The following is a 12793-nucleotide window of genomic DNA, read 5'->3' on the forward strand; positions in this document are numbered from 1 at the left end:
TGATTCAAGAAATGGCTCTGGTCATGATCCACTCTAAACAATTAGCTCAACATTTATGGGGAGAAGCAGTTCACACAGCATGTCATATCATAAATCGTGTGTTTCTCCGCCCCACAACAGACAAAACTCCATATGAACTTTGGAGAGGGAAGAAGCCAACAGTGAAGTACTTCCGAGTGTTTGGGAGCAAGTGCTATATTCTCCGTGATAGAGAAAGCCTGGGGCAGTTTGAAGCCAAGAGTGATGTAGGGATTTTTCTTGGATACTCCACCACTAGTCGAGCTAGTCGAGTATACAATACCAGGACAAAAGTGGTTATGGAATCGATTAATGTTGTAATTGATGATGAATCAATCACTGATCAAACTGAGGGGGAGCAAGCTGAAGTTAATAATCAAGGAAATGGCATCTCTAAAGACATTCCTGATATTAATGACACCACTGGATCATATACCTCTGAAGATATTGGGCACTCACCTCAAGTTGAAGAAGTCAAAGAAACATCTCAAGCTGAAGAAGTCAGAGAAACACCTCAGTCCCCACATCCGGATATCATAACCAAAGAACCTTCCTCTCGGGTTAAGCTCAATCATCCTCCAGAAAATTTGTTGGGCACTGTTAATGAAGGTAGACGACTGAGAAATAGGGTAGTTAATCAAATGTCATATTCCCGCTATTTATCTCAACTGGAACCCAAGAAAGTTACTGAAGCACTTGAAGATGAAAGCTGGGTAACTGCCATGCATGACGAGCTGAACCAATTCACCTGAAATGATGTATGGATTCTGGTACCAAGGCCAATAGATCACAATGTCATTGGCACAAAAATGGATTTTCAAGAATAAATCTGATGAGCATGGTACTGTGGTGCGCAATAAGGCTCGACTAGTAGCTCAGGGATATACTCAAGTTGAAGGAGTTGATTTTGATGAAACCTTTGCTCCTGTTGCAAGGTTGGAATCCATTAGAATTCTGCTAAGTATTTCATATCTTCTCAAGATTAAATTGTATCAGATGGATGTGAAAAGTGCATTTTTGAACGGAATTCTCCAGGAAGAAGTATATGTAAAGCAACCTAAAGGCTTTCAAGATCATCAATTTCCTCATCATGTCTATAAACTCAAGCAAGCCCTGCGAGCATGGTATGAACGGCTCACTACATATCTTCTCAATCAAGGTTTCATCCGAGGACAGGTTGATCGGACCTTATTCATCCGGAGAAAAGGTGAGCACAAGCTAATTGCGTAGATCTATGTTGACGACATCATTTTCGGTGCCACGATTGACGCTCAGGCACACACTTTGTCTGAGGAAGTGAAGATAGAGTTTGGAATGAGTTTGATTGGGGAGTTGACTTACTTTTTGGGGTTTTAGATTAAGCAATCCAGCAAAGGTATTTATGTCTCACAAACCAAGTTTGCTAGAGATCTGGTCAAAAGATTTGGCATGGACGGCAAAAGTCATGCTCGCACTCCTATGAGTACAAGTGTAAAGCTAAGTACTGACTTGTCTGGAAAATCCGTTGATCAAACAATGTATCGAAGCATGATTGGAAGCCTTCTCTATCTCACAGCCAGCAGACCCGATCTATCATTCAGTGTAGGGGTATGTGCAAGATTTCAAGCCAACCCAAAGGAATCTCACATGACAGCAGTCAAACGTATACTCCGATATGTAAATGCAACTGCTAACTCTGGTGTTTGTTTTTCTAGAGATACAAATCTAGAACTTGCAGGTTACTACGACGCAAACTGGGCTGGAAATGCGAATGATCGAAAAAGCACCTTTGGTAGATGCTTTTATGTCGGCTCGAATATGGTGTCATGGATGAGCAAGAAACAAAATTCAATTGCTTTATCCACTGCCGAGGCAGAATACATAGCTGCAAGGAGCTGCTGCACACAGTTGATCTAGATGAAACAACTCCTAGCCGATTATGGATTTACTCAAGCAATGATGAGTATCTGCTGTGACAATACAAGTGCCATCAACATATCGAAGAATCCAGTTCAACACTCTCGGACCAAGCACATAGACATTCGTCATCATTTTATCCGTGACTTGGTAGAAAATCAGGTGGTATCTCTTGCTTATGTGTCTACTGAAAACCAATTGGCTAATCTATTTACCAAACCTTTAGATGCATCTAGGTTTGAGTATCTCAGGAATGCAATTGGTATATGTAGTATGGCATAATCTATAACTTTGCATATCTAGGATAGTTTTTATGTTGAAAATTTTGTTCCTAGTGCCAAAGTTACTTCTGTTAATTTTTTTCTCCCCTTCTTCGTTTTGTTTTAATTTGCTGCTTTATTTGTCAATTTAATGAAAAAAAAAAAAAAGGAAATAGAAAATTCTGTCCATTTTTTTTTCAGTTTTTTTTTTTTTTCCCTTTTCCTCATTTTTTTCCTTGAATGCTTTGTACTGGTTCTATGTGTTTATGACCATAACATTTCAAAATCTCATGTGAAGTCATGTCCAGTCATTTGCAAATGGGTCTATTTGGCATAAGGCACTCTTTGAGCTTTTATTTATTGCATGAACTTGATGAATGATTGTGTAGCTTTTCATGTAGGATTTGGTTTATGCTGATCATGCACAATTTAGAGTCTGTCTACATTTTAAAGACTATGAAAAAGGGTTAAAGGTCACATTATAGGCGATGTATGGTTCAAAGACTCAGTTAAAATTGACCAATTCACTAGTTGAACCTATATCCTAAAAACTCCTGCATTGTTGTGCACAAAGCTATATGGCATAACTCTAAAAGAGCAATTTTGAACTTCAAGGTTCTATGTCATTTCTGTTAAAAGAATCCCTATAGAAAAAGTCAGTGACCAAATCATTACGGAAAAATACGGTTGCTAAAGGATTTGTAATAACCTAATGCGTGCTCTATAAAATGATGTATTGGATTAGGGATTCTAGGCCCTAACATTATAAGGTTTGCCTTTAACCGAGTTTTTGTTTCCGTCATTACATGCAAAGTTTTTTTTTTAAGTTTTTTCATCTATTTTAAAATTTGACTGGACTCTCACACACTTCACTTTTCAGCATGAGTATATTTGTCCCATTGGCTAGCTAATGTTCATAAAGTCTTGAATCGTGTATGTGTCTGCTCAAATGGTGTCTCAATGCACAAGTGATTCCATTTTTTTAAAATGAAATCATGTACATTACATGCTATTTTGTCACAAATGCTCTATGCACTGTGTCCCAGGTTTGGCATTTAGGGGGAGAAAGAGTGTAATTTGGTCAGTATTGAAACTGCAAGTTCATAAGCCTCATCCGGACGCTAAATGAGCTCGTCCGGTCGAGATCGTGACAGACACATTTTTTTAAAACCCCGCGAACTGGTCTATCTATCTCACTTTGAATATTTGGTGTTTGCTTTCACCATTTTCTCTCTTCTCTACGCTTCTCCATTGCATTTGTGTGGATCTCTCTCCACCCCAAAACTCCCAAATATAGTTTCATCTGCTCCTGTTTGCATTACTTGGCATAGGTAATTTCAGTCATTTGTTTCTTTCTTTTCTTTCATCAAACTTCCGAAATTAGGGTTTACATTGTGTGCTTATTTCTATGTTAAGTAGTGTCCTAAGATTGGCAGCACTGGAAATTGAGTTCCAGTCAAATGTATTTAGGATGGGTATTCACTTGGGAACCACATTTGTACATCAAAATGTTTCCTTGCCCACCGAGTGTTTGACAAATTGTCTGAATGGCATTGATTTTGGTTCAAAACATGTCTTGCTTATTCATTTCCCAACATTTGATATGTTTATGCATGTTGAAAGTTCATACACTCCATGTTCGATTATTTGTGTTGGTATTATGCAATATGGGTTCATGTGTATAGGCTATGGCGAGTGGATCTCCATCTCCACGAAAATTACCCATCCGCACAAAGAACAAGGCCCAAAAGAGAAAGACAATGGAGGATGCTGCTCCCGTCCAAATTTCAAGACCTGATATTGGCTTTCACTTTCGGAACAAGTTAGCCAAGAAAGCTTTTCAGGATCGATTTCATGACCGCACTATTATTTCAAAAAGACCGGTAAATCTATCTAATCTTCTGGAGGAGCCATTCAATATCATCTCTCAGATTTTCACTCAGCGGCAATGGCACTACTTCATATCAACCCCTGTTCATCCATTTATAAATCTGGTTCGGGAATTCTATGCCAACATGGAAATTCAGCTAGCCACCGAAGAATCTCTCCAGATTGTCACATTTCTTCGGGGTGTACACATTGTCGTCACCCCTGAAGTAATAGCAAAAGTCACAGGCATTCCACTCATTGAAGATTCTAGTTTTCCATTTTCGCAAGATGATTTTCCTTCCAAATCTGCCATGTCAAAACTATTCATTCCACCAGACTCATACAATTTTTCGCGCGACAATATGAATGTGATTCCTCTTGGACATCTGTCTCATCATGTGAAATTATTAGCTAGAATTGTCATGAACAACGTGTTTCCAATCGATCATCATTCGGATCTTGGTGTGGCACGAGGGAGCTTCCTCTTTGCACTTCTCACGGATGTCAAGATTGATTTCGCATCCCATGCTATTCGACTCATGAAGGCTATGTTCATTGAGAGTTCAGTTTCATTGCCATTTGGAAGTCTGATATCGCGCATCATTGCTAAATTTATTCAAATCCCTGACTCTGAACCAACCATCAAGCATCTTGGTCCTTTTTGCAAAGCCACCGTCAATCGATCCAAAGGTCAAATGCGATTGCGAGGTACTGTGGATTTTGATGACGACACTGCTGTTCCTGTAGCCACTGCTGGACCCTTGGCATCCGCTACTCCGTCTGTCCCTGTGTCTCTCGACGATGTAATGACAAAGCTGAATGCAATGGCATCTCAAATGGCAGGATTTTCTTCCATCTTCTCTCAATTGCAGACATATGTTCATGATTTGAAGAACAAGTTCATAGGAGCCTCTGCAGCCGCCAACACAGCTGTAGGGGATCTGGTTGAGGAGCAATTTCCGAGTGATCCACCTGCTAAAGATTAGTCCCTTTTTTTTCGTGACAAAAAGGGGGAGTGAAGTGAAGTTTTTGTTTGTGTTTTAGAACTTCAACTTATTTTACAGCTCTTATGGTTTCAATTTTCACATACATGATAAACTATGTTACAAATCTTAATTAAAGTTTGTCTAGCAAATTGATTTAATATTTTGTCAACGAATAGCCAAAGGGGGAGTTTGTTAGTTCAAGAGTTGTTGAATTGGCTGGATTTGTGTGAACAAAATATTTATGTTTAATTAGCTTGTTTGAATGTGCAGTGTGCAAGATAGCAAAAAAATAAGCTAAATAGGTGAATCACACAGGGTCTCGTCTGAAGGCTCGTTTGCACTACGTCCGAACGAGAAGAATGAAATCTTTTCATAAAGTTTTGTCTGAAGCCCCGTCTGCAACAACGTTCGGACGAGATCGCTATGCAAGAAACCCGAGAGCTTCGTCTGAAGTCTCGTCTGCACCATCGCCCGGACGAGATTGATATGCAAGAAAACCCGAGAGCTTCGTTTGAAGTTTCATCTGCACCACCGTCCGAACGAGATTGCTATGCAAGAAACCCGAGAGCTACGTCTGAAGTCTCGTCTGCATCACCTTCCAGACGCGCCTCTCCAGAGAACTAGAGTTAGCGATTTTAACCTAGTGTCGTCCGAACGGTCATTCATGTCGTTCGGACGTTTAGTGCATTGCATGAAATTTCTACGTAGAAACTAGTTCTCGTCCTTACTAACCGTCCGGACGCCTTGTAGCAAATAAGGTTGTTAGTATTTGAATTTGTATTTTAGCTGGACTAGGAGTCCATGGTCTATATATTTGAAACTATGCATAGAAGTATAGTTACGATTTCTAATTAGGTTTTAAGATATTTTGGGCTAAGAAAGGAGCTAGAGAAATCGAAGTCAACCGGAGTTCCGGTGAAGGGAGATCAAATAGAAGGAACAATCCAGATGTTCTGGAAGAACGACTGCTGTAACTGATAAGTGGGTCGCTTGTCTGGTATACTTGAATGTCAAGTGCATAGGTTATGTAAGTCTTCGACATTAATATATTTCTTGTTATTCTACTGATTTAGTTGATTTCCTAGGTTTGGCTGCCCCGGAGAGGTTTTACATTTAGAACGTTGTCTAAATGGTTTCCTCTTCGTAAACAAATCTTTGTGTTTCTTGATTGTTGATTTATTTCCGCATATGATTGTTTAATTTGGAGTCTTATTAGTTTTTCAAAACCCGTTTCACATTTGCTTAACTTAGTTGATAAATGTCACTAAGAGGTAACTCAATCGGCTGAGACCACGCATAATGGAGCAGAGGTCACTAGTTCGAATCCCTCTCCCCACTCTTATGCGGACATGTCAAAAAACAAAAAAAAAGATTCAATGGATAAATAAAATTATATTGTTAGAACATTGAATAACTTTCAAACAAATAAAACAAAAAATCCTAATTAGCCACATAAACATCAATCATGATTCATATTGTGACACGTTTGACTTACAATAGAAAATTAAAAATATATAAAAAAACTAGATAAAAAAATATAAAATGGGGATTGGCCAAACCCCCACCAAATGCCCAAATGGAGATGGCCGAAACCATCCCTAGCCATCTGAGCATATTTGGGGGCGGCCGAACCACCCCTATGCCCATTGAGGGTGTTTCGGCCAACTCAAATGGCGAATATATATATATATATATATATATATATATATATATATATATATAGAGAGAGAGAGAGAGAGAGAGAGAGAGAGAGATAGGGGTGGTCGAGTCATCCGTTTTGGCCAAAAGTTGTGTATCGCTCCGGCTTTTAAATAAGCCACATTTCTTTGTGCAACCACGTACAAAACTCACATTCTCAGACCATATAAACATATTATAGCTATAACTGAAACAATTTGATATAAATAAACTTTAATGTCATTATATACCAAAACTAATGTTGTTTTTGCGTAACATCAAAAGAAACAGATAATTAAAGTTGTATGAAGAAACGGATTAAAACAAAAACGCTTAAAAGAGCATATTTGTTTGGAATGCGTATTAAATTAGCAAATGTAAATAGAATCTAACTTAGGCTTTGTTTGTTTCAACATAAAATATTTTCCATCATAAAATAGTTTTAGGAATGTCACTTTACAGGAAATTACGAAGAAAACAAATTACAGCGTTTGGCGTGCACAAGGAAAATATTTTCAGGGAAGTCATTTTATAGGAAAATGTTTTACGATTAAAACATTTTTCGGCATTTGACGCACGCACGGAAAATCACTAATTTTTTTTATATTTTCATTCAATCATATTAACCTATAAAATAATTTTGAAAAATAAAACTAAAAATTATGTTTAATTAAAATATACAAATTAACTAACAATAATTTAGTGTTTAATATGATTCTGCGTACACACAAAATACCGAAAAATATTTTTCAGGAAAATGTTTTCTGCTGAAAACATTTTCTGATGTCGGGGACCCGCTTGATTTTTCGTTGATGCCCAAATACCCAAAAATATTTTCCAAAAAATCATTTAAAGGAAAATGCTTTCTGCTGAAAATATTTTTTGAGAAGTCCTAGGTGGGTCTTGGGTGAGTCTCGGTTAATTTGTTAGTGGGCCACATAAACACAAAAAATATTATGACATGTCTAAATTACAATAGAAAATAACAATAAAATTTTAAAAATATATCAAAACACTAAATATAAAAATATAAGATGGGGTGGCCGAAACCACTCATGGCCATTTGAGCATATTAGAGGGCGGCTAAACCACCCTTACGACCATTGAGGGTGGTTCGGCCAACTCAAATAGCAAAAAAATAAAATTTGTAAATTTAGAAGAAAAAAAATCGAGGAGTTCGAGTGATCCGTTTTGGCCAAATGGGGGTGTATATATCCCTTTGGCTTTTAACTAAGACATATTTTCTTTGTGGAACCAATAACCATAACACTCACCTTCTCGGATCATATAATATACTAGAGCTATAACAGAAACAATTTGACATAAGTAAACTTGAACGGCATTACGTACCTAAACTAGTGTTGTTTTTACATAATGCCAAATGAAACAGTTAATTAAAGCTATCTGAAAAAACAAATTAAAACCAAAAATGCTTAAAAGAGCATATTTGTTAGGTTCTATTAGCAAATGTAAATAGAACCTAACTTAATTAACATCCCCTTTTTTTAGTAAATAATTAGGTATTCACTACGTGATTTGTTCATATTTCCTTCAAACAGTATATGTTAAAGAGTTTTTTGGTTTTTTGCTTTTTTTTTTCTTTTATGGTCTTTCGCCAATAATTTTCACCACTATATATACAATTCCTAGATACCATTTGAAAGTCACACCGATTTTTTTTTATATATATATAAAGCCAGCGTAGTTTACCAAAAACAAAAACACCATGATCTCATTTAGTAGACTTGCATTGTTTCTACTAATGTGGCTTACATTGTCTGTGATTGAGTTTAATAATGTTGCAGGAATTGGGAAACATCACCCAAAAACTGTAAAAATCATTAATGATTTAGGCCATGGATTGCCTCTTACCCTTGCCTGTAAATCAAAGAACGACGATCTTGGTGTCCACACACTGAAACCAAATGGCATCTTTGAGTTCAACTTTACACCAAACTTCTGGGGGACTACACTATTCTTTTGTAGATTTACGTGGAAAAATCAAAGCCATTGGTTTAATATCTACGACTACGCTAGAGGTGATGAATGCGTGAATTGCACTTGGAAGATTAGAACTACTGGTGCATGTTTTCTAGACCCCAAGAGAAACGAGTACGATTTATGCTATTTGTGGATTGATCAAAACTCACCTGATCGTGCATGATTACAAGCCAACGACATTCAAAATGAAGAGTTTATCAAGTGAATTGTGAAATAAAGAGCAATTGAAAGTCATTATTATTATTATTATTATTGTAGAAAATTATTATTATTTGATCCAATTGTTTCAAAGTTTCGATGGAATCACGTTTATATCTCCGCTACTGGTGCTTTATAAATCTCAATCCCCTTCGCTGCTTCCAGTATAGTGACAATTCTTCTTTATGCCTGATAACTCCTCCGTCATTAGTCTATGTCTTGCACTTAGAAATAGAACCATAAGAAAATAAAAGACCGACTGGAAACCAATTTCGTTATGCTAAAGCATTCGTGAAAACAAAACCTAAGAAAACGAATAAAACCTCACCCCATAGATCACTACTAAAAGCAAATCTAGAAATAATACATTCTTATTTAAAAACAACAAAAATACAATAATAATAACCCAACACACCCTCACACGTTCCATGCACCACCGCTGACCAGCTATGCGCAGCTAGAAAGCACCCCGAGGACCATTGACACGTGCACCTTGATTGATCTATGGTGGAGGCAGGAAAAATGAGGGGGAAGGAGAAATGGGGCGTGGAGGAGGGAGTTGTAATTTGTTCACCCTCCCAGCTGTACTATGCTTTCTCATCGCTGCTCTTTTTCTTGGGTTTGACTGCTCTTAAACAAAAATAAAATCCAAAATATTCTTTTCATAATTATATTTGTATCTTACTCTTCTTTTTTGTTTGTAGTTTATTCTAATGAATTTTGGGTAAAAATGCAAAATTAATCTTCGTTGTTTACCTGATTTGCTATTAACTCCCCGCGGTATTAAAATGAACTCAAAATTCCTTCAGGTATGTTATAAAAACAATTTAGTCCTTACAGTCAAATTGCATTCACTGACTTAACTGATTTTGATAGCGTGAAACGTCAGAGCTAATAAAGTTGTGATACTTGTTCGATTTAAGTTAGTGTCAGACTAACGAAATCTGTTAAATTAAAAGACAAAATTTTACTATAAGGACTAATTTTTTATTTTTGGAATAACTCAAGGACATTTGAGTTCATTTTTATATTACGTAGAACTAGTTGTAAATTAGGTAAACCACAAGAACTAATTTTGCATTTTTTCCTTAATTTTGAATCACAAATGTGGCTGTAGATTTAATTGTATCATAATGATTAAGTTGAGCTAATTATACGCCATATATATGGTATTTAAATGAATGATTTGGTTTTAATTATACTCATATCATATCTACATATAATTAAATAAACCCGTTTCACATTTGCTGAACTTAGTGGATAAATGTCACTAAGAGGTAACTCAATCGGCTGAGACCACGCATAATGAAGCGGAGGTCACTAGTTGAATCACTCTCCCCACTCTTATGCGGACATGTCAAAAAAAAAAAAGATTCAATGGATAAATAAAATTATATAGTTAGAACATTGAATAACTTTCAAACAAATAACACAAAAGATCCTAATAAGCCACATAAACACTAATCAGGATTCATATTGTGACACGTGTGACTTACAATAGAAAATTAAAAATATATCAAAAAACTAGATAAAAAAATATAAAATGGGGATTGGTCAAACCCCCACCAAATGCCCAAATGGAGGTGGCCGAAACCATCCCTAGCCATCTGAACATATTTGGGGGCGGCCGAACCACCCCTATGCCCATTGAGGGTGTTTCGACGAACTCAAATGGCGAATATATATATATATATATATATATATATATATATATAGAGAGAGAGAGAGAGAGAGAGAGAGAGGGGTGGTCGAGTCATCCGTTCTGGCCAAAAGGGGTGTATCGCTCTGGCTTTTAAATTAGCCATATTTCTTTGTGCAACCACTTTTCCATCCAAACTAACGGATTATCTAATGGCGTGGCATTTTTGCCACATTTTGGTAGTTTGATCTATCAAATTGTCACACTTGTAACTTTATGGGGCTTTATTGAAAATGCCTGGTAGTTGAGGAGGCTTTTATTTTTATTTTTATTTATTTATTTTAAATATTTTTCCCATTAATAAAATATGAACACTTTATGGCTTACTTTGAATCCTTCATTTAAATTTAGGAAAAAAATATGAAAAAGCCATTTGAACTAACAATCGTTTTTGAAATAGCCCCAATAACTTTAAAGTGTGCGAAAGTGATACATCAAACTACCAAAGTGTCAAAAATGTCTGTTTTATCTATTTTTTTTATAAAAAAAAAAAAAGAAGGAAAAAAGGGGTGGCTGCCACCCCTGGGGTAGCTGGTGAGCCTCCCTGAAGATTGGGGTGGCCCTAGATCTGGTTGGAGGTGGTAGCAAGCACTAAACCTAGTGTTTATGTAGAACACAACAATTACCACGCAAGAAGATCACAAGTAAAAAGAAGGGCATTGTGGCAACTTATGAGTCAAAGTGGTCACTTGCAAGGCACCTTACCACTTTTCCATCAAAACTGACAAGATTGCCTAACGATATGGCCTTTTTGCCACATTTTGGTAATTTGACGTATCGAACGGTCACACTTGTAATTTTATGGGATTTTATAAAACACACCTCGTATTTGATTGGGCTTTTTGATATTTTTCCCTTTAGTAGAATATGCACACTTTATGGCTTACTTTGAATCCTTCGATTGGATTTAAGAAAAATATTCCGAATTGGTACATATGGTTTGAGGTCCTGACAAATAGTTCAATGGGGTTTCAAAAGTGACTAAACACTCCCTCTCGTAGGCACCAAAAAAAAAGAAAGAAAAAAAAAGGTCTCTTCCCCAAGAAAAGTTGACATAATTTGATAGTGGGCCACATAAACACAAAAAATATTATGACATGTCTAAATTACAATAGAAAATAACAATAAAAATTTAAAAATATATCAAAACACTAAATATAAAAATATAAGATGGGGTGGCCGAAACCACTCATGGCGATTTGAGCATATTTGAGGGTGGCTAAACCACCCTTACGACCATTGACGGTGGTTCGGCCAACTCAAATGGCAAAAAAAAAAAAAAAATTTTAAACTTAGAAGAAAAAAAATCGAGGAGTTCGAGTGATCCGTTTTGGCCAAATGGGGGTGGATATATCCCTTTGGCTTTTAAATAAGACATATTTTCTTTGTGGAACAAATAACCATAACACTCACCTTCTCGGACCATATAATATACTAGAGCTAAAACTGAAACAATTTGACATAAGTGAACTTGAACAGCATTACGTACCTAAACTAGTGTTGTTTTTACCTAATGCCAAATGAAACGGTTAATTAAAGCTGTCTGAAAAAACAAATTAAAACAAAAAATGCTTAAAAGAGCATATTTGTTAGGTTCTATTAGCAAATGTAAATAGAACCTAACTTAATTAACACCCCCTTTTTTTAGTAAATAATTAGGTATTCACTACGTGATTTGTTCATATTTCCTTCAAATAGTATATGTTAAAGAGTTTTTGGGTTTTTTTTTTAAATTTTTATTTTTTTTATTATTTTTTTTTTTATGGTCTTTCGCCAATAATTTTCACCACTATATATACAGTTCCTAGACACCATTTGAAAGTCACTCCAATTTTTTTATTTTTATAAAGCCAACATAGTTTACCAAAAACAAAAACACCATGATCTCATTTAGTAGACTTGCAGTGTTTCTACTAATGTGGCTTACATTGTCTGTGATTGAGTTTAATAATGTTGCAGGAATTGGGAAACATCACCCAAAAACTGTAAAAATCATTAATGATTTAGGCCATGGATTGCCTCTTACCCTTGCCTGTAAATCAAAGAACGACGATCTTGGTGTCCACACACTGAAACCAAATGGCTTCTTTGAATTCAACTTTACACCAAACTTCTGGGGGACTACACTATTCTTTTGTAGATTTACGTGGAAAAATCAAAGCCATTGGTTTAATATCTACGACTACGCT

The sequence above is a fragment of the Corylus avellana genome, chromosome 5, assembly GCF_965113065.1.
Source record: "Corylus avellana chromosome 5, dhCorAvel1.hap1.2, whole genome shotgun sequence".
Taxonomy (NCBI): Eukaryota; Viridiplantae; Streptophyta; class Magnoliopsida; order Fagales; family Betulaceae; genus Corylus; species Corylus avellana.